This window comes from Pristiophorus japonicus, chromosome 19 (assembly GCF_044704955.1).
Source record: "Pristiophorus japonicus isolate sPriJap1 chromosome 19, sPriJap1.hap1, whole genome shotgun sequence".
In the NCBI taxonomy this organism is placed as follows: domain Eukaryota; kingdom Metazoa; phylum Chordata; class Chondrichthyes; family Pristiophoridae; genus Pristiophorus; species Pristiophorus japonicus.
Genome location: NC_091995.1, coordinates 79,768,707 through 79,792,453, shown reverse-complemented (window position 1 = coordinate 79,792,453; position 23,747 = coordinate 79,768,707). Strand labels below are relative to the sequence as shown.

General features: G+C 36.9%; 1 protein-coding gene across 1 annotated transcript in view; it reads left to right on the top strand.

Annotated features, from left to right (window-relative positions):
* The window catches only part of LOC139229981 (glutamate receptor ionotropic, NMDA 2B-like), a 1,420,117-nt gene that overhangs the window by 871,936 nt on the left and 524,434 nt on the right, over positions 1-23,747 (top strand). The gene's annotated exons all lie outside the window — the stretch shown is intronic.

Below are 23,747 nucleotides of genomic sequence, written 5' to 3'. Positions count from 1 at the left end.
AGAGTGCAGCAATCTGAGAGTGTATCAATCTGAGAGTGACTCAATCTTAGAGTGACTCCATTCGACAGTGTAGCAATCTGAGAGTGTATTAATCTGAGAGTGACTCAATCTGAAAGTGAATCAATCTGAGAGTGAATCAGTCTGAAAGTGAATCAATCTGAGTGTGAATCAGACTGAGAGTGAATCAATCTGAAAGTGAATCAATCTGAGAGTGTAGCAATCTGAGAGAGTATAAATCTGAGAGTGACTCAATCTGAAAGTGACTCAATCTGAAAGTGAATCAATCTGAGAGTGAATCAATTTGCGAGTGAATCAATCTAAAAGTGAATCAATCTGAGTGTGTAGCAATCTGAGAATGTATCAATCTGAGAGTGACTCAATCTGAAAGTGAATCAATCTGAGAGTGTATCAATCTGAGAGTGAATCAATCTGGAAGTGAATCAAGCTGAGAGTGAATCAATCTGAGAGTTTATCAATCTGAGAGTGTATCAATCTGAAAGTGTATCAATCTGAGAGTGAATCAATCTGCGAATGAACCAATCTGAGAGAAGTCAGCCTGAGAGAAATCAATCTGTGAGTGAACCAACGTGAAAGGGAATTAATTTGGGAGTGTATCAATCTGAGAGTGAATCAATCGGAGAGTCAATCAATCTGTGAATGAATCAATGTAAGAGAAATCAATCTGAGAGTGAATTAATGAGAGTGAATGAGTCTGAGAGAAGTCAATCTGAGAGAAATCAATCTGAGATTGAATCAATCTGAGAGTGAATCAGTCTGAGAGTGAATCAGTCTGAGTGTGCTTCAATCTGAGATTGAATCAATGTGAGAGTGAATCAATATAAAAGTGAATCAATCTGAGAGTGAATCAATCGAAGAGTGAATCAGTCTGAGAGTGAATCAATCTGAGAGTGAATTAATCTGAATGTGAATCAATCTGAAAGTGAATCAATCTGAGAGAGTATAAATCTGAGAGTGACTCAATCTGAAAGTGAATCAATCTGAGAGTGTAGCAATCTGAGAGTGTATCAAACTGAGAGTGACTCAATCTGAAAGTGAATCAATCTGAGAGTGATTCAATTTGCGAGTGAATCATTCTGAAAGTGAACCAATCTGAGAGTGTAGCAATCTAAGAGTGTATCAATCTGAGAGTGACTCAATCTGGAAGTGAATCAATCTGAGAGTGAATCAATCTGATAGTGTAGCATTCTGAGAGTGAATCAATTTGCGAATGAACCAATCTGAGAGAAGTCAGCCTGAGAGAAATCAATCTGTGAGTGAACGAACGTGAGAGTGAATTAAATTGGGAGTGTATCAATCTGAGCGTGGTTCAATCGGAGAGTCAATCAATCTGTGAATGAATCAACCTAAGAGTAATCAATCTGAGAGTGAATTAATGAGAGTGAATGAGTCTGAGAGAAGTCAGTCTGAGATAAATCAATCGGAGAGTGAATCAATCTGAGAGTGAATCAATTTGCGAGTGAATCAATCTGAAAGTGAATCAATCTCAGAATGAATCAATTTGCGAGTGAATCAAGCTGAAAGTGAATCAATTTGCGAGTGAATCAATATAAAAGTGTATCAATCTGAGAGTGACTCAATCTGAAAGTGAATCAATCTGAGAGTGTAGCAATCTGAGAGTGAATCAATCTGATAGTGCAGCAATCTGAGAGTGTATCAACCTGAGAGTGACTCAATCTCAGAGTGATTCAATCTGACAGTGTAGCAACCTGAGAGTGTATCAATCTGAGAGTGATTCAAACTGAAAGTGTATCAATCTGAGAGTGAATCAGTCTGAAAGTGAATCAATCTGAGAGTGAATTAATCTGAGAGTGTATCAATCTGAGACTGAATCAATCTGAGAGTGAATCAATCTGAAAATGAATCAATCTGAAAGTGAATCAATCTGGAAGTGTATCAATCTGAGAGTGAATCAATCTGAGAGTGAATCAATCTGAGAGTGAATCAATCTGATTGTGTATCAATCTGAGAGTGAATCAATCTGAGAGTGAATTAATCTGAAAGTGAATCAATCTGAGAGTGTAGCAATCTGATAGTGTCGCAATCTGAGAGTGTATAAATCTGAGAGTGACTCAATCTGAAAGTGAATCAATCTGAGAGTGTAGCATTCTGAGAGTGTATCAATCTGAAAGTGAATCAATCTGAGAGTGAATCAATCTGAAAGTGAACCAATCTGAGAGTGTATCAATCTCAAAGAGAATCAATCTGAGGTTGTATCAATCTGAGAGTGTATCAAGCTGAGAGTGAATCAAACTGAGAGTGTATCAATCTGAGAGTGAATCAATTTGCGAGTGAATCAATCTGAAAGTGAATCAATCTGAGAGTGAATCAATTTGCGAGTGAATCAATCTGAAAGTGAATCAATTTGCGAGGGAATCAATCTGAAAGTGTATCAATCTGAGAGTGACTCAATCTGAAAGTGAATCAATCTGAGAGTGTATCAATCTGAGAGTGAATCAATCTGAGAGTGTATCAATCTGAGATTGAATCAATTGCGAGTGAATCAATCTGAAAGTGAATCAAGCTGAGAGTGAATCAATTTGCGAGTGAATCAAGCTGAAAGTGAATCAATTTGCGAGTGAATCAATCAGAAAGTATATCAATCTGAGAGTGAATCAATCTGAGAATGAATTAATCTGAAAGTGAATCAATCTGAAAGTGAATCAATCTGGAAGTGTATCAATTTGAGAGTGAATCAATCTGAGAATGAATCAATCTGAAAGTGTATCAATCTGAGAGTGAATCAATCTGAGAATGAATCAATCTGAAAGTGTATCAATCTGAGAGTGAATCAATCTGAGAATGAATTAATCTGAAAGTGAATCAATCTGAAAGTGAATCAATCTGGAAGTGTATCAATTTAAGAGTGAATCAATCTGAGAATGTATCAATCTGAAAGTGTATCAATCTGAGAGTGAATCAATCTGAGAGTGAATCAATCAGAAAGTGAATCAATCTCAAAGGGAATCAATCTGATAGTGTAGCAATCTGAGAGTGTATCAATTTGAGAGTGAATCAATCTGGAAGTGAATCAATCTGAGAGTGAATCAATCTGCGAATGTATCAATTTGAAAGTGTATCAATCAGAGAGTGAATAAATCTGTGAATGAACCAATCTGAGAGAAGTCAGCCTGAGACAAATCAATCTGTGAGTGAACCGTGAGAGTGAATTTCATTTGGGAGTGTATCAATCTGAGAGTGCGTCAATCGGAGAGTCAATCAATCTGTGAATGAATCAACCTCAGAGTAATCAATCAGAGAGTGAATTAATGAGAGTGAATGAGTCTGAGAGAAATGAATCTGAGAGTGAATCAATCTGAGAGTGAATCAATCTATAAGTGAATCAATCTGAGAATGAATCAATCGAAGAGTGAATCAGTCTGAGACTGAAGCAACCTGAGAGTGAATTAATTTGAGAGTAATCAGTCTGAGAGTATTCAATGTGCAAGTGAATCAATCTGAAATTGAATAATTCTGGGAGTGAATCAATCTGAGGAGAGTCAGGCGGTGTGAATCAATCTGAGAGTGAATCAATCTGAAAGTGAATCAATCTGAAAGTGTTTCAATCTGAGAGTGAATCAATCTGAGAGTGAAACAATCTGAAAGTGAATAAATCTGAGAGTGAATCAATCTGAGAGTGAATCAATTTGATAGTGTAGCAATCTGAGAGTGACTAAATCTGCAAGTGAATTAATTTGGGAGTGTATCAATCTGAGAGTGCGTCAATCGGAGAGTCAATTAATCTGTGAATGAATCAACCTAAGAGTAATCAATCTGAGAGTGAATGAATGAGAGTGAATGAGTCTGAGAGAAGTCAGTCTGAGAGAAATCAATCTGAGAGTGAATCAATCTGAGAGTGAATCAGTCTGAGTGTGCATCAATCTGAGATTGAATCAATGTGAGAGTGAATCAATCTAAAAGTGAATCAATCTGAGAGTCAACCAATCGAAGATTGAATCAGTCTGAGAGTGTATCAACCTGAAAGTGAATCAATCTGAGAGGTAATCAATCTGAAAGTGAATCAATCTGAGTGTGAATCAATCTGAGAGTGAATCAATCGAAAAGTGAATCAATCTGAAAGTGTATTAATCTGAAAGTGAATCAATCTGAGAGTGAATTTATCTGTCACTGTATCAATCTGAGAGTTAATCAATCGGAGAGTGGATCAATCTGAGAGTGAATCAATTTGAAATTGTATCAATCTGAGAGTGTATCAATCTCAAAGTGAAGCAATCTGAGGTCGTATCAATCTGAGAGTGTATCAATTTGCGAGTGAATCAATCTGAAAGTGTCTCAATCTTTGAGTGACTCAAGCTGAAAGTGAAGCAATCTGAGAGTGTAGCAATCTGAGAGTGAATCAATCTGAGAGTGCAGCAATCTGAGAGTGTATCAATCTGAGAGTGACTCAATCTTAGAGTGACTCCATTCGACAGTGTAGCAATCTGAGAGTGTATTAATCTGAGAGTGACTCAATCTGAAAGTGAATCAATCTGAGAGTGAATCAGTCTGAAAGTGAATCAATCTGAGTGTGAATCAGACTGAGAGTGAATCAATCTGAAAGTGAATCAATCTGAGAGTGTAGCAATCTGAGAGAGTATAAATCTGAGAGTGACTCAATCTGAAAGTGACTCAATCTGAAAGTGAATCAATCTGAGAGTGAATCAATTTGCGAGTGAATCAATCTAAAAGTGAATCAATCTGAGTGTGTAGCAATCTGAGAATGTATCAATCTGAGAGTGACTCAATCTGAAAGTGAATCAATCTGAGAGTGTATCAATCTGAGAGTGAATCAATCTGGAAGTGAATCAATCTGAGAGTGAATCAATCTGAGAGTTTTTCAATCTGAAAGTGTATCAATCTGAGAGTGAATCAATCTGGAAGTGAATCAAGCTGAGAGTGAATCAATCTGAGAGTTTATCAATCTGAGAGTGTATCAATCTGAAAGTGTATCAATCTGAGAGTGAATCAATCTGCGAATGAACCAATCTGAGAGAAGTCAGCCTGAGAGAAATCAATCTGTGAGTGAACCAACGTGAAAGGGAATTAATTTGGGAGTGTATCAATCTGAGAGTGAATCAATCGGAGAGTCAATCAATCTGTGAATGAATCAATGTAAGAGAAATCAATCTGAGAGTGAATTAATGAGAGTGAATGAGTCTGAGAGAAGTCAATCTGAGAGAAATCAATCTGAGATTGAATCAATCTGAGAGTGAATCAGTCTGAGAGTGAATCAGTCTGAGTGTGCTTCAATCTGAGATTGAATCAATGTGAGAGTGAATCAATATAAAAGTGAATCAATCTGAGAGTGAATCAATCGAAGAGTGAATCAGTCTGAGAGTGAATCAATCTGAGAGTGAATTAATCTGAATGTGAATCAATCTGAAAGTGAATCAATCTGAGAGAGTATAAATCTGAGAGTGACTCAATCTGAAAGTGAATCAATCTGAGAGTGTAGCAATCTGAGAGTGTATCAAACTGAGAGTGACTCAATCTGAAAGTGAATCAATCTGAGAGTGATTCAATTTGCGAGTGAATCATTCTGAAAGTGAACCAATCTGAGAGTGTAGCAATCTAAGAGTGTATCAATCTGAGAGTGACTCAATCTGGAAGTGAATCAATCTGAGAGTGAATCAATCTGATAGTGTAGCATTCTGAGAGTGAATCAATTTGCGAATGAACCAATCTGAGAGAAGTCAGCCTGAGAGAAATCAATCTGTGAGTGAACGAACGTGAGAGTGAATTAAATTGGGAGTGTATCAATCTGAGCGTGGTTCAATCGGAGAGTCAATCAATCTGTGAATGAATCAACCTAAGAGTAATCAATCTGAGAGTGAATTAATGAGAGTGAATGAGTCTGAGAGAAGTCAGTCTGAGATAAATCAATCGGAGAGTGAATCAATCTGAGAGTGAATCAATTTGCGAGTGAATCAATCTGAAAGTGAATCAATCTCAGAATGAATCAATTTGCGAGTGAATCAAGCTGAAAGTGAATCAATTTGCGAGTGAATCAATATAAAAGTGTATCAATCTGAGAGTGACTCAATCTGAAAGTGAATCAATCTGAGAGTGTAGCAATCTGAGAGTGAATCAATCTGATAGTGCAGCAATCTGAGAGTGTATCAACCTGAGAGTGACTCAATCTCAGAGTGATTCAATCTGACAGTGTAGCAACCTGAGAGTGTATCAATCTGAGAGTGATTCAAACTGAAAGTGTATCAATCTGAGAGTGAATCAGTCTGAAAGTGAATCAATCTGAGAGTGAATTAATCTGAGAGTGTATCAATCTGAGACTGAATCAATCTGAGAGTGAATCAATCTGAAAATGAATCAATCTGAAAGTGAATCAATCTGGAAGTGTATCAATCTGAGAGTGAATCAATCTGAGAGTGAATCAATCTGAGAGTGAATCAATCTGATTGTGTATCAATCTGAGAGTGAATCAATCTGAGAGTGAATTAATCTGAAAGTGAATCAATCTGAGAGTGTAGCAATCTGATAGTGTCGCAATCTGAGAGTGTATAAATCTGAGAGTGACTCAATCTGAAAGTGAATCAATCTGAGAGTGTAGCATTCTGAGAGTGTATCAATCTGAAAGTGAATCAATCTGAGAGTGAATCAATCTGAAAGTGAACCAATCTGAGAGTGTATCAATCTCAAAGAGAATCAATCTGAGGTTGTATCAATCTGAGAGTGTATCAAGCTGAGAGTGAATCAAACTGAGAGTGTATCAATCTGAGAGTGAATCAATTTGCGAGTGAATCAATCTGAAAGTGAATCAATCTGAGAGTGAATCAATTTGCGAGTGAATCAATCTGAAAGTGAATCAATTTGCGAGGGAATCAATCTGAAAGTGTATCAATCTGAGAGTGACTCAATCTGAAAGTGAATCAATCTGAGAGTGTATCAATCTGAGAGTGAATCAATCTGAGAGTGTATCAATCTGAGATTGAATCAATTGCGAGTGAATCAATCTGAAAGTGAATCAAGCTGAGAGTGAATCAATTTGCGAGTGAATCAAGCTGAAAGTGAATCAATTTGCGAGTGAATCAATCAGAAAGTATATCAATCTGAGAGTGAATCAATCTGAGAATGAATTAATCTGAAAGTGAATCAATCTGAAAGTGAATCAATCTGGAAGTGTATCAATTTGAGAGTGAATCAATCTGAGAATGAATCAATCTGAAAGTGTATCAATCTGAGAGTGAATCAATCTGAGAATGAATCAATCTGAAAGTGTATCAATCTGAGAGTGAATCAATCTGAGAATGAATTAATCTGAAAGTGAATCAATCTGAAAGTGAATCAATCTGGAAGTGTATCAATTTAAGAGTGAATCAATCTGAGAATGTATCAATCTGAAAGTGTATCAATCTGAGAGTGAATCAATCTGAGAGTGAATCAATCAGAAAGTGAATCAATCTCAAAGGGAATCAATCTGATAGTGTAGCAATCTGAGAGTGTATCAATTTGAGAGTGAATCAATCTGGAAGTGAATCAATCTGAGAGTGAATCAATCTGCGAATGTATCAATTTGAAAGTGTATCAATCAGAGAGTGAATAAATCTGTGAATGAACCAATCTGAGAGAAGTCAGCCTGAGACAAATCAATCTGTGAGTGAACCGTGAGAGTGAATTTCATTTGGGAGTGTATCAATCTGAGAGTGCGTCAATCGGAGAGTCAATCAATCTGTGAATGAATCAACCTCAGAGTAATCAATCAGAGAGTGAATTAATGAGAGTGAATGAGTCTGAGAGAAATGAATCTGAGAGTGAATCAATCTGAGAGTGAATCAATCTATAAGTGAATCAATCTGAGAATGAATCAATCGAAGAGTGAATCAGTCTGAGACTGAAGCAACCTGAGAGTGAATTAATTTGAGAGTAATCAGTCTGAGAGTATTCAATGTGCAAGTGAATCAATCTGAAATTGAATAATTCTGGGAGTGAATCAATCTGAGGAGAGTCAGGCGGTGTGAATCAATCTGAGAGTGAATCAATCTGAAAGTGAATCAATCTGAAAGTGTTTCAATCTGAGAGTGAATCAATCTGAGAGTGAAACAATCTGAAAGTGAATAAATCTGAGAGTGAATCAATCTGAGAGTGAATCAATTTGATAGTGTAGCAATCTGAGAGTGACTAAATCTGCAAGTGAATTAATTTGGGAGTGTATCAATCTGAGAGTGCGTCAATCGGAGAGTCAATTAATCTGTGAATGAATCAACCTAAGAGTAATCAATCTGAGAGTGAATGAATGAGAGTGAATGAGTCTGAGAGAAGTCAGTCTGAGAGAAATCAATCTGAGAGTGAATCAATCTGAGAGTGAATCAGTCTGAGTGTGCATCAATCTGAGATTGAATCAATGTGAGAGTGAATCAATCTAAAAGTGAATCAATCTGAGAGTCAACCAATCGAAGATTGAATCAGTCTGAGAGTGTATCAACCTGAAAGTGAATCAATCTGAGAGGTAATCAATCTGAAAGTGAATCAATCTGAGTGTGAATCAATCTGAGAGTGAATCAATCGAAAAGTGAATCAATCTGAAAGTGTATTAATCTGAAAGTGAATCAATCTGAGAGTGAATTTATCTGTCACTGTATCAATCTGAGAGTTAATCAATCGGAGAGTGGATCAATCTGAGAGTGAATCAATTTGAAATTGTATCAATCTGAGAGTGTATCAATCTCAAAGTGAAGCAATCTGAGGTCGTATCAATCTGAGAGTGTATCAATTTGCGAGTGAATCAATCTGAAAGTGTCTCAATCTTTGAGTGACTCAAGCTGAAAGTGAAGCAATCTGAGAGTGTAGCAATCTGAGAGTGAATCAATCTGAGAGTGCAGCAATCTGAGAGTGTATCAATCTGAGAGTGACTCAATCTTAGAGTGACTCCATTCGACAGTGTAGCAATCTGAGAGTGTATTAATCTGAGAGTGACTCAATCTGAAAGTGAATCAATCTGAGAGTGAATCAGTCTGAAAGTGAATCAATCTGAGTGTGAATCAGACTGAGAGTGAATCAATCTGAAAGTGAATCAATCTGAGAGTGTAGCAATCTGAGAGAGTATAAATCTGAGAGTGACTCAATCTGAAAGTGACTCAATCTGAAAGTGAATCAATCTGAGAGTGAATCAATTTGCGAGTGAATCAATCTAAAAGTGAATCAATCTGAGTGTGTAGCAATCTGAGAATGTATCAATCTGAGAGTGACTCAATCTGAAAGTGAATCAATCTGAGAGTGTATCAATCTGAGAGTGAATCAATCTGGAAGTGAATCAATCTGAGAGTGAATCAATCTGAGAGTTTTTCAATCTGAAAGTGTATCAATCTGAGAGTGAATCAATCTGGAAGTGAATCAAGCTGAGAGTGAATCAATCTGAGAGTTTATCAATCTGAGAGTGTATCAATCTGAAAGTGTATCAATCTGAGAGTGAATCAATCTGCGAATGAACCAATCTGAGAGAAGTCAGCCTGAGAGAAATCAATCTGTGAGTGAACCAACGTGAAAGGGAATTAATTTGGGAGTGTATCAATCTGAGAGTGAATCAATCGGAGAGTCAATCAATCTGTGAATGAATCAATGTAAGAGAAATCAATCTGAGAGTGAATTAATGAGAGTGAATGAGTCTGAGAGAAGTCAATCTGAGAGAAATCAATCTGAGATTGAATCAATCTGAGAGTGAATCAGTCTGAGTGTGCATCAATCTGAGATTGAATCAATCTGAGATTGAATCAATCTGAGAGTGAATCAGTCTGAGTGTGCTTCAATCTGAGATTGAATCAATGTGAGAGTGAATCAATATAAAAGTGAATCAATCTGAGAGTGAATCAATCGAAGAGTGAATCAGTCTGAGAGTGAATCAATCTGAGAGTGAATTAATCTGAATGTGAATCAATCTGAAAGTGAATCAATCTGAGAGAGTATAAATCTGAGAGTGACTCAATCTGAAAGTGAATCAATCTGAGAGTGTAGCAATCTGAGAGTGTATCAAACTGAGAGTGACTCAATCTGAAAGTGAATCAATCTGAGAGTGATTCAATTTGCGAGTGAATCATTCTGAAAGTGAACCAATCTGAGAGTGTAGCAATCTAAGAGTGTATCAATCTGAGAGTGACTCAATCTGGAAGTGAATCAATCTGAGAGTGAATCAATCTGATAGTGTAGCATTCTGAGAGTGAATCAATTTGCGAATGAACCAATCTGAGAGAAGTCAGCCTGAGAGAAATCAATCTGTGAGTGAACGAACGTGAGAGTGAATTAAATTGGGAGTGTATCAATCTGAGCGTGGTTCAATCGGAGAGTCAATCAATCTGTGAATGAATCAACCTAAGAGTAATCAATCTGAGAGTGAATTAATGAGAGTGAATGAGTCTGAGAGAAGTCAGTCTGAGATAAATCAATCGGAGAGTGAATCAATCTGAGAGTGAATCAATTTGCGAGTGAATCAATCTGAAAGTGAATCAATCTCAGAATGAATCAATTTGCGAGTGAATCAAGCTGAAAGTGAATCAATTTGCGAGTGAATCAATATAAAAGTGTATCAATCTGAGAGTGACTCAATCTGAAAGTGAATCAATCTGAGAGTGTAGCAATCTGAGAGTGAATCAATCTGATAGTGCAGCAATCTGAGAGTGTATCAACCTGAGAGTGACTCAATCTCAGAGTGATTCAATCTGACAGTGTAGCAACCTGAGAGTGTATCAATCTGAGAGTGATTCAAACTGAAAGTGTATCAATCTGAGAGTGAATCAGTCTGAAAGTGAATCAATCTGAGAGTGAATTAATCTGAGAGTGTATCAATCTGAGACTGAATCAATCTGAGAGTGAATCAATCTGAAAATGAATCAATCTGAAAGTGAATCAATCTGGAAGTGTATCAATCTGAGAGTGAATCAATCTGAGAGTGAATCAATCTGAGAGTGAATCAATCTGATTGTGTATCAATCTGAGAGTGAATCAATCTGAGAGTGAATTAATCTGAAAGTGAATCAATCTGAAAGTGTATCAATCTGAGAGTGAATTAATCTGAGAGTGAATCAATCTGATAGTGTCGCAATCTGAGAGTGTATAAATCTGAGAGTGACTCAATCTGAAAGTGAATCAATCTGAGAGTGTAGCAATCTGAGAGTGTATCAATCTGAGAGTGACTCAATCTGAGAGTGAATCAATCTGATAGTGTCGCAATCTGAGAGTGTATAAATCTGAAAGTGACTCAATCTGAAAGTGAATCAATCTGAGAGTGTATCAATCTGAGAGTGAATCAATCTGAGAGTGAATCAGTCTGAGTGTGCATCAATCTGAGATTGAATCAATGTGAGAGTGAATCAATCTAAAAATGAATCAATCTGAGAGTGAATCAATCGAAGAGTGAATCAGTCTGAGAGTGAATCAATCTGAGAGTGAATCAATCTGAAAGTGAATCAATCTGAAAGTGAATCAATTTGAGCGTGATTCAATCTGAGAGTGAATCAATCGGAGAGTGGATCAATCTGAGAGTGAATCAATCTGCGAATGAACCTATCTGAGAGAAGTGAGCCTGAGAGAAATCAATCTGTGTGTGAACCAACGTGAGAGGGAATTAATTTGGGAGTGTATCAATCTGAGAGTGCGTCAATCGGAGAGTCAATCAATCTGTGAATGAATCAACCAAAGAGTAATCAATCTGAGAATTAATTAATGAGAGTGAATGAGTCTGAGAGAAGTCAGTCTGAGAGAAATCAATCTGAGATTGAATCAATCTGAGAGTGAATCAATGTAAAAGTGAATCAATCTGAGAGTGAATCAATCTGAAAGTGAATCATTCTGAAAGTGAATCAATCTGAGAGTGTAGCAATCTGAGAGTGTATCAATCTGAGAGTGAATCAATCTGGAAGTGTGAATCAATCTGAGAGTGTTTTAATTTGAAAGTGTATCAATCTGAGATTGAATCAATCTTCGAATGAACCAATCTGAGAGAAGTCAGCCTGAGAGAAATTAATCTGTGAGTGAACCAACGTGAGAGAATTAATTTGGGTGTGTATCAATCTGAGAGTGCGTCAATCGGAGAGTCAATCAATCTGTGAATGAATCAACCTAAGAGTAATCAATCTGAGAGTGAATTAATGAGAGTGAATAGGTCTGAGAGAAGTCAGTCTGAGAGAAATCAATCTGAGAGTGAATTAATCTGAAATTGTAATGATCTGAAAGTGAATCAATCTGAGAGTGAATTAATCTGAAAGTGTATTAATCTGAAAGTGAATCAATCTGAGAGTGAATCAATCTGAGAGTGTATCAATCTGAAAGTGAATCAATTTGCTAGTGAATCAATCTGAGAGTGAATCAATTTGCGAGTGAATCATTCTCAAAGTGAAACAATTTGTGAGTGAATCAATCTGAAAGTGTATCAATCTGAGAATGACTCAATCTGAAAGTGAATCAATCTGAGAGTGATTCAATCTGAAAGTGAATCAATCTGAGAGTCTAGCAATCTGAGAGTGAATCAATCTGACAGTGTAGCAATCTGAGAGTGAATAAATCAGAGAGTGGTTCAATCTGAGAGTGAATCAATCTGCGAATGAACCAATCTGAGAGAAGTCAGCCTGAGAGAAATCAATCTGTGAGTGAACCAACGTGAGAGTGAATTAATTTGGGAGTGTATCAATCTGAGAGTGCGTCAATCTGAAAGTGAATCAATGTGAGAGTGAATCAATCTGAGAGTGAATCAATCTGAAAATGCACCAATCTGAGAGTGTATCAATCTCAAACTGAGTCAATCTGAGGTCGTATCAATCTGAGAGTGTATTAATCTGAAAGTGAATCAATTTGAGAGTGAATCAATCTGAGAGTGAATCAATCTGAGAGTGAATCAATCTGAAAGTGAATCAATCTGAAAGTGTATTAATCTGAAAATGAATCAATCTGAGAGTGAATTAATCTGAGAGTGTATCAATCTGAGAGTGAATAATTCGGAGAGTGGTTCAATCTGAGAGTGAATCAATCTGCGAATGAAGCAAACTGAGAGAATTCAGCCTGAGAGAAATCAATCTGTGAGTGAACCAACGTGAGAGTGAATTAATTTGGGAGTGTATCAATCTGAGAGTGCGTCAATCGGAGAGTCAATCAATCTGTGAATGAATCAGACGAAGAGTAATCAATCTGAGAGTGAATTAATGAGAGTGAATGAGTCTGAGAGAAGTCCGTCTGAGAGAAATCAATCTGAGAGTGAATAAATCTCAGTGAATAAATCTGAGAGTAATCAGTCTGAGAGGGTATCAATCTGAGACTGAAGCAATCTGAGAGTAATCAGGTTGAGAGTAAATCAACCTGAGAGTGAATTAATTTGAGAGAAATCATGCTGAGAGTAATCAATGTGCAAGTGAATCAACCTGAAATTGAATAATTCTGGGAGTGAATCTATCTAAGGATAGTCAGGCGGTGTGAATCAATCTGAGAGTGAATCAATCTGAGAGTGAATCTATCTGAGAGTGAAACAATCTGAGAGTGAATCAATCTGAAAGTGAATCAATCTGAAAGTGAATCAATCTGAGAGTGAATCAATCTGAAAGTGTATCAATCTGAGAGTGAATCAATCTAAGAGTGAATCAATCTGATAGTGTAGCAATCTGAGAGTGTATAAATCTGAGAGTGACTCAATCTGCAAGTGAATTAATTTGGGAGTGTATCAATCTGAGAGTGCGTCAATCGGAGAGTCAATCAATCTGTGAATGAATCAACCTCACAGTAATCAATCTGAGAGTGAATGAATGAGAGTGAATGAGTCTGAAAGTGAATCAATCTGAAAGTGAATCAACCTGAGAGAGTATAAATCTGAGAATGACTCAATCTGAAAGTGAATCAATCTGAGAGGGCAGCAATCTGAGAGTGTATCAAACTGAGAGTGACTCAATCTAAAAGTGAATCAATCTGAGAGTGAATCAATTTGCGAGTGAATCAATCTGAGAGTGAATCAATCTGAAAGTGAATCAATCTGAGAGTGAATCAATCTGAGAGTGAATCAATCTGAAAGTGCACCAATCTGAGAGTGTATCAATCTCAAACTGAGTCAATCTGAGGTCGTATCAATCTGAGAGTGTATTAATCTGAGAGTGAATCAATCTGCGTATGAACTAATCTGAGAGAAGTCAGCCTGAGAGAAATCAAACTGAGTGTGAACCAACGTGAGAGTTAATTAATTTGGGAGTGTATCAATCTGAGAGTGCGTCAACCGGAGAGTCAATCAATCTGTGAATGAATCAACCGAAGAGTAATCAATCTGAGAGTGAATTAATGAGAGTGAATGAGTCTCAGATAAGTCAGTCTGAGAGAAATCAATCTGAGAGTGAATCAATCTGAGAGTGAATCAGTCTGAGTGTGCATCAATCTGAGATTGAATCAATGTGAAAGTGAATCAATCTAAAAGTGAATCAATCTGAGAGTGAATCAATCTGAGAGTGAATCAGTCTGAGAGTGAATCAATCTGAGAGTGAATCAATCTGAAAGTGAATCAATCTGAAAGTGACTCAATCTGAGAGTGAATCGATCTGAGAGTGAATCAATCTGAAAGTGCACCAATCTGAGAGTGTATCAATATCAAACTGAGGCAATCTGAGGTCGTATCAATCTGAGAGTGTATTAATCTGAGAGTGAATCAATCTGAGAGTGAATCAATCTGAGCGTGAATCAATCTGAGAGTGAATCAATCTGAAAGTGAATCAATCTGAAAGTGAATCAATCTGAGAGTGAATCAATCTGAGAGTGAATCAGTCTGAAAGTGAATCAATCTGAGAGTGAATCAATCTGAAAGTGAATCAATCTGAAAGTGAATCAATCTGAGAGTGAATTAATCTGAAAGTGTATTAATCTGAAAGTGAATCAATCTGAGATTGAATTCATGTGAAAGTGAATCAATCTGAAAGTGAATCAATCGGAGAGTGGATCAATCTGAGAGTGAATCAATCTGAGAGTGAATCAATCTGAGAGTGAATCAATCTGAAAGTGAATCAATCTGAGCGTGAATCAATCTGAGAGTGAATCAATCTGAGTGTGAATCAATCTGAAAGTGAATCAATCTGAGAGTGAATCAATCTGAAAGTGAATAAATCTGAGAGTGAATCAATCTGAGAGTGAATCAATCTGAAAGTGAATCAATCTGAAAGTGTATTAATCTGAAAGTGAATCAATCTGAGAGAGAATTAATCTGAGAGTGTATCAATCTGAAAGTGAATCAATCTGAGAGTGAATCAATCTGAGAGTGAATCAGTGTGAGTGTGCATCAATCTGAGATTCATTCAATGTGAAAGTGAATCAATCTAAAAGTGAATTAATCTGAGAGTGAATCAATCTGAGAGTGAATCAGTCTGAGAGTGAATCAATCTGAGAGTGAATCAATCTGAAAGTGAATCAATCGAGAGTGAATCTATCTGAGAGTGAATCAATCTGAAAGTGCACCAATCTGAGAGTATATCAATCTCAAACTGAGTCAATCTGAGGTCGTATCAATCTGAGAGTGTATTAATCTGAGAGTGAATCAATCTGAGAGTGAATCAACATGAGCGTGAATCAATCTGAGAGTGAATCAATCTGAAAGTGAATCAATCTGAAAGTGAATCAATCTGAGAGTGAATCAATCTGAGAGTGAATCAATCTGAGAGTGAATCAGTCTGAAAGTGAATCAATCTGAGAGTGAATCAATCTGAAAGTGAATCAATCTGAGAGTGAATTAATCTGAGAGTGAATCAATCTGAAAGTGAATCAATTTGAGAGTGAATCAATCTGAGAGTGAATTAATCTGAGAGTGAATTAATCTGAAAGTGTATTAATCTGAAAGTGAATGAATCTGAGAGTGAATTAATCTGAAAGTGTATTAATCTGAAAGTGAATCAATCTGAGATTGAATTCATGTGAAAGTGAATCAATCTGAAAGTGAATCAATCGGAGAGTGGATCAATCTGAGAGTGAATCAATCTGAGAGTGAATCAATCTGAAAGTGAATCAATCTGAGCGTGAATCAATCTGAGAGTGAATCAATCTGAGAGTGAATCAATCTGAAAGTGAATCAATCTGAGAGTGAATCAATCCGAAAGTGAATAAATCTGAGATTGAATTAATCTGAGAGTGAATCAATCTGAAAGTGAATCAATCTGAGAGTGAATTAATCTGAGAGTGTATCAATCTGAGAGAGAATCATTCGGAGAGTGGATCAATCTGAGAGTGAATCAATCTGAGAGTGTATCAATCTGAGAGTGAATCAATTTGCCAGTGAATCAATCTGAGAGTGAATCAATTTGCGAGTGAATCATTCTGAAAGTGAATCAATTTGCAAGTGAATCAATCTGAAATTGTATCAATCTGAGAGTGATTCAATCTGAAAGTGAATCAATCTGAGAGTCTAGCAATCTGAGAGTGAATCAATCTGAGCGTGTAGCAATCTGAAAGTGTATCAATCTGAGAGTGAATCAATCTGAGAATGAATCAATCTGAAAGTGAATCAATCTGAGAGTGAATCAATCTGAGAGTGAATCAATCTGAAAGTGAATCAATCTGAAAGTGTATTAATCTGAAAATGAATCAATCTGAGAGTGAATTAATCTGAGAGTGAATCAATCTGAAAGTGAATCAATCTGAGAGTGTATCAATCTGAGAGTGAATAATTCGGAGAGTGGTTCAATCTGAGAGTGAATCAATCTGCGAATGAACCAATCTGAGAGAAGTCAGCCTGAGAGAAATCAATCTGTGAGTGAACCAACGTGAGAGTGAATTAATTTGGGAGTGTATCAATCTGAGAGTGCGGCAATCGGAGAGTCAATCAATCTGTGAATGAATCAAACGAAGAGTAATCAATCTGAGAGTGAATTAATGAGAGTGAATGAGTCTGAGAGAAGTCAGTCTGAGAGAAATCAATCTGAGAGTGAATCAATCTCAGTGAATAAATCTGAGAGTAATCAGTCTGAGAGGGTATCAATCTGAGACTGAAGCAATCTGAGAGGAATCAGGTTGAGAGTAAATCAACCTGAGAGTGAATTAATTTGAGAGTAATCAGTCTGAGAGTAATCAATGTGCAAGTGAATCAATCTGAAATTGAATAATTCTGGGAGTGAATCAATCTGAGGATAGTCAGGCGGTGTGAATCAATCTGAGAGTGAATCAATCTGAGAGTGAATCAATCTGAAAGTGAATCAATCTGAAAGTGAATCAATCTGAAAGTGAATCAATCTGAAAGTGAATCAACCTGAGAGAGTATAAATCTGAGAATGACTCAATCTGAAAGTGAATCAATCTGAGAGGGCAGCAATCTGAGAGTGTATCAAACTGAGAGTGACTCAATCTGAAAGTGAATCAATCTGAGAGTGAATCAATTTGCGAGTGAATCATTCTGAAAGTGAATCAATCTGAGAGTGTAGCAATCAGAGAGTGTATCAATCTGAGAGTGACTCAATCTGAAAGTGAATCAATCTGAGAGTTTATCAATCTGAGAGTAATTCAATCTGGAAGTGAATCAATCTGAGAGTGAATCAATCTGAGAGTGAATCAATCTGCGAATGAACCAATCTGAGAGAAGTCAGCCTGAGAGAAATCAATCTGTGAGTGAACCAAAGTGAGAGTGAATTAAATTGGGAGTGTATCAATCTGAGAGTGCGTCATTCGGAGAGTCAATCAATCTGTGAATGAGTCAACCTAAGAGTAATCAATCTGAGAGTGAATTAATGAGAGTGAATGAGTCTGAAAGAAGTCTGTCTGAGAGAAATCAATCTGAGAGTGAATCAATTTGCGAGTGAATCAATCTGAAAGTGAATCAATCTGAGAGTGAATCAATCTGAGAGTGAATCAGTCTGAGAGTGAATCAATCTGAAAGTGAATCAATCTGAAAGTGATTCAATCTGAGAGTGAATCAATCTGAAAGTGAATCAATCTGAGAGTGAATCAAACTGAGAGTGAATCAGTCTGAGAGTGAATTAATCTGAAAGTGAATCAATCTGAAAGTGAATCAATCTGAGAGTGAATCAATCTGAGAGTGAATCAATCTGGAAGTGAATCAATCTGAAAGTGAATCAATCTGAGAGTGAATCAATCTGCGAATGAACCAATCTGAGAGAAGTCAGCCTGAGAGAAATCAATCTGTGAGTGAACCAACGTGAGAGTGAATTAAATTGGGAGTGTATCAATCTGAGAGTGCGTCAATCGGAGAGTCAATCAATCTGTGAATGAGTCAACCTAAGAGTAATCAATCTGAGAGTGAATTAATGAGAGTGAATGAGTCTGAAAGAAGTCTGTCTGAGAGAAATTAATCTGAGAGTGAATCAATTTGCGAGTGAATCAATCTGAAAGTGAATCAATCTGAGAGTGAATCAATCTGAGAGTGAATCAGTCTGAGAGTGAATCAATCTGAAAGTGAATCAATCTGAAAGTGATTCAATCTGAGAGTGAATCAATCTGAAAGTGAATCAATCTGAGAGTGAATCAATCTGAGAGTGAATCAGTCTGAGAGTGAATCAATCTGAAAGTGAATCAATCTGAAAGTGAATCAATATGAGAGTGAATCAATCTGAGAGTGAATCAATCTGGAAGTGAATCAATCTGAAAGTGAATCAATCTGAGAGTGAATCAATCTGCGAATGAACCAATCTGAGAGAAGTCAGCCTGAGAGAAATCAATCTGTGAGTGAACCAACGTGAGAGTGAATAAAATTGGGAGTGTATCAATCTGAGAGTGCGTCAATCGGAGAGTCAATCAATCTGTGAATGAGTCAACCTAAGAGTAATCAATCTGAGAGTGAATTAATGAGAATGAATGAGTCTGAGAGAAGTCAGTCTGAGAGAAATCAATCTGAGAGTGAATCAATCTGAATGAACAAATCTGAGAGTAATCAGTCTGAGAGGGTATCAATCTGAGACTGAAGCAATCTGAGAGAAATCAGTCTGAGAGTAAATCAACCTGAGAGTGAATTAATTTGAGAGTGATCAATCTGAGAGTGAATCAATCTAAAAGTGAATCAATCTAAGTGAATCAATCTGAGAGTGTATCAATCTGAGAGTGACTCAATCTGAAAGTGAATCAATCTGAGAGTGTATCAATCTGAGAGTGAATCAATCTGGAAGTGAATCAATCTGAAAGTGTATCAATCTGAGAGTGAATCAATCTGCGAATGAACCAATCTGAGAAAAGTCAGCCTGAGAGAAATCAATCTGTGAGTGAACCAACGTGAGAGTGAATTAATTTGGGAGTGTATCAATCTGAGAGTGCGTCAATCGGAGAGTCAATCAATCTGTGAATGAATCAACCTAAAAGTAATCAATCTGAGAGTGAATTAATGAGAGTGAATGAGTCTGAGAGAAGTCAGTCTGAGAGAAGTCAATCTGAGAGTGAATCAATCTGAGAGTGAATCAATCTGAGAGTGAATCAATCTAAAAGTGAATCAATCTGAGAGTGAATCAATCGAAGAGTGAATCAGTCTGAGAGTGAATCAATCTGAGAATGAATCAATGTGAGAGTGAATCAATCTAAAAGTGAATCAATCCGAGAGTGAATCAATCGAAGAGTGAATCAGTCTGAGAGTGAATCAATCTGAGAAAGAATCAATGTGAAAGTGAATCAATCTGAAAGTGAATCAATCTGAGCGTGAATCAATCTGAGAGTGAATCAATCTGAGAGTGAATCAATCTGACAATGAATCAATCTGAAAGTGAATCAATCTGAGAGTGAATTAATCTGAGAGTGTATCAATCTGAGAGTGAATCAATCGGAGAGTGGATCAATCTGAGAGTGAATCAATCTGAAAGTGTATGAATCTGAGTGTGAATCAATCTGAGAGTGAATAAATCTGAAAGTGCACCAATCTGAGAGTGTATCAATCTCAAAGTGAATCAATCTGAAAGTGAATCAATCTGAGAGTGAATCAATCTGAGAGTGAATCAATCTGAGAGTGAATCAGTCTGAGAGTGAATCAATATGAAAGTGAATCAATCTGAGAGTGAATCAATCTGAAAGTGTTTCAATCTGAGAGTGACTCAATCTGAAAGTGAATCAATCTGAGAGTGTATCAATCTGAGAGTGACTCAATCTGAGAGAGACTCAATCCGACAGTGTAGCAATCTGAGAGTGTATCAATCTGAGACTGACTCAATCTGACAGTGAATCAATCTGAGAGTGAATCAGTCTGAAAGTGAATCAATCTGAGAGTGAATCAATCTGAGAGTGACTCAATCTAAAAGTGAATCAATCTGAGAGTGTATCAATGTGAGAGTGAATCAATCTGAGAGTGACTCAATCCGACAGTGTAGCAATCTGAGAGTGTATCAATCTGAGACTGACTCAATCTGACAGTGAATCAATCTGAGAGTGAATCAGGCTGAAAGTGAATCAATCTGAGAGTGAATTAATCTGAGAGTGTATCAATCTAAGAATGAACCAATCTGAGAGAAGTCAGCCTGAGAGAAATCAATCTGTGAGTGATCCAATGTGAGAGTGAATTAATTTGGGAGTGTATCCATCTGAGTGTGCATCAATCTGAGATTGAATCAATGTGAGAATGAATCAATTTAAAGCGAATCAATCTGAGAGTGAATCAATCGAAGAGTGAATCAGTCTGAGAGTGAATCAATCTGAGAGTGAATTAATCTGAAAGTGAATCAATCTTAAAATGAATCAATCTGAGAGAGTATAAATCTGAGAGTAATCAGTCTGAGAGGGTATCAATCTGAGACTGAAGCAATATGAGAGAAATCAGTCTGAGAGTAAATCAACCTGAGAGTGAATTAATTTGAGAGTAATCAATCTGAGAGTGGATCAATTTGCGAGTGAATCAATTTGAAAGTGAATCAATCTGAAAGTGACTCAATCTGAAAGTGAATCAATCTGAGAGTGTCTCAATCTGAAAGTGAATCAATCTGAGAGTGTAGCAATCTGAGAGTGAATCAATCTGAGAATGTAGCAATCTAAGAGTGTATCAATCTGAGAGTGACGCAATCTTAGAGGGACTCAATGCGACAGTGTAGCAATCTGAGAGCGTATCAATCTGAGAGTGACTCAATCTGAAAGTGAATCAATCTGAGAGTGAATCAGTCTGAAAATGAATCAATCTGAGAATGAATTAATCTGAGAGTGAATCAATCTGAAAGTGAATCAATCTGAGAGTGTAGCAATCTGAGAGAGTATAAATCTGAGAGTGACTCAATCTGAAAGTGACTCAATCTGAAAGTGAATCAATCTGAGAGTGAATCAATCTGATAGTGAATCAATCTGAAAGTGAATCAATCTGAAAGTGTATGAATCTGAAAGTGAATCAATCTGAGAGTGAATCAATCTGAAAGTGAATCAATCTGAGAGTGAATCAATCTGAAAGTGAATCACTCTGAGAGTGAATCAATCTGAGAGTGAATCAATCTGGAAGTGTATTAATCCGAAAATGAATCAATCGGAGAGTGAATTAATCTGAGAGTGAATCAATCTGCGAATGAACCAATCTGAGAGAAGTCAGCCTGAGAGAAATCAATCTGTGAGTGAACCAACGTGAGAGGGAATTAAATTGGGAGTGTATCAATCTGAGAGGGCGTCAAACGGAGATTCAATCAATCTGTGAATGAATCAAATGAAGAGTAATCAATCTGAGAGTGAATTAATGAGAGTGAATGAGTCTGAGAGAAGTCAGTCTGAGAGAAATCAATCTGAGAGTGAATCAATCTCAGTGAATAAATCTGAGAGTAATCAGTCTGAGAGGGTATCAATCTGAGACTGAAGCAATCTGAGAATAATGAGGTTGAGAGTAAATCAACCTGAGAGTGAATTAATTTGAGAGTAATCAGTCTGAGAGTAATCAATGTGCAAGTGAATCAATCTGAGAGTGAATCAATCTGAGAGTGAATCAATTTGTGAGTGAATCAATTTGAAAGTGAATCAATCTGAAAGTGACTCAATCTGAAAGTGAATCAATCTGAGAGTGTCTCAATCTGAAAGTGAATCAATCTGAGAGTGTAGCAATCTGAGAGTGAATCAATCTGAGAATGTAGCAATCTAAGAGTGTATCAATCTGAGAGTGACGCAATCTTAGAGGGACTCAATGCGACAGTGTAGCAATCTGAGAGCGTATCAATCTGAGAGTGACTCAATCTGAAAGTGAATCAATCTGAGAGTGAATCAGTCTGAAAATGAATCAATCTGAGAATGAATTAATCTGAGAGTGAATCAATCTGAAAGTGAATCAATCTGAGAGTGTAGCAATCTGAGAGAGTATAAATCTGAGAGTGACTCAATCTGAAAGTGACTCAATCTGAAAGTGAATCAATCTGAGAGTGAATCAATCTGATAGTGAATCAATCTGAAAGTGAATCAATCTGAAAGTGTATGAATCTGAAAGTGAATCAATCTGAGAGTGAATCAATCTGAAAGTGAATCAATCTGAGAGTGAATCAATCTGAAAGTGAATCACTCTGAGAGTGAATCAATCTGAGAGTGAATCAATCTGGAAGTGTATTAATCCGAAAATGAATCAATCGGAGAGTGAATTAATCTGAGAGTGAATCAATCTGCGAATGAACCAATCTGAGAGAAGTCAGCCTGAGAGAAATCAATCTGTGAGTGAACCAACGTGAGAGGGAATTAAATTGGGAGTGTATCAATCTGAGAGGGCGTCAAACGGAGATTCAATCAATCTGTGAATGAATCAAATGAAGAGTAATCAATCTGAGAGTGAATTAATGAGAGTGAATGAGTCTGAGAGAAGTCAGTCTGAGAGAAATCAATCTGAGAGTGAATCAATCTCAGTGAATAAATCTGAGAGTAATCAGTCTGAGAGGGTATCAATCTGAGACTGAAGCAATCTGAGAATAATGAGGTTGAGAGTAAATCAACCTGAGAGTGAATTAATTTGAGAGTAATCAGTCTGAGAGTAATCAATGTGCAAGTGAATCAATCTGAGAGTGAATCAATCTGAGAGTGAATCAATCTGAGAGTGAATCAATCTGAGAGTGAATCAATCTGAAAGTGCATCAATCTGAAAGTGTATCAACCTGAGAGTGAATCAATCTGAGAGTGAATCAATCTGATATTGTAGCAATCTGAGAGTGTATAAATCTGAGAGTGACTCAATCTGCAAGTGAATTAATTTCAGAGTGAATCAATATGAGAGTGAATCAATCTGAGAGTGAATCAATCTGAAAGTGAATCAATCTGAAAGTGAATCAATCTGGAATGGAATCAATCTGAGAGTGAATCAATCTGAGAGTGAATCAATCTGAAAGTGTATCAATCTGAGAGTGAATCAATCTGAGAGTGAATCAATCTGAGAGTGAATCAAACTGATAGTGTAGCAATCTGAGAGTGCATAAATCTGAGAGTGACTCAATCTGGAAGTGAATTAATTTGAGAGTGAATCAATCTGAGAGTGAATCAATCTGAAAGTGTATCAATCTGAGAGTGTATCAATCTGAGAGTGAATCAATCTGAGAGTGAATCAAACTGATAGTGTAGCAATCTGAGAGTGAATCAATCTGAGAGTGAATCAAACTGAAGTGTAGCAATCTGAGAGTGTATAAATCTGAGAGTGACTCAATCTGCAAGTGAATTAATTTGAGAGTGAATCAATCTGAGAGTGAATCAAACTGATAGTGTAGCAATCTGAGAGTGAATCAATCTGAGAGTGAATCAAACTGAAGTGTAGCAATCTGAGAGTGTATAAATCTGAGAGTGACTCAATCTGCAAGTGAATTAATTTGGGAGTTTATTAATCTGAGAGTGCGTCAATCGGACAGTCAATCAATCTGTGA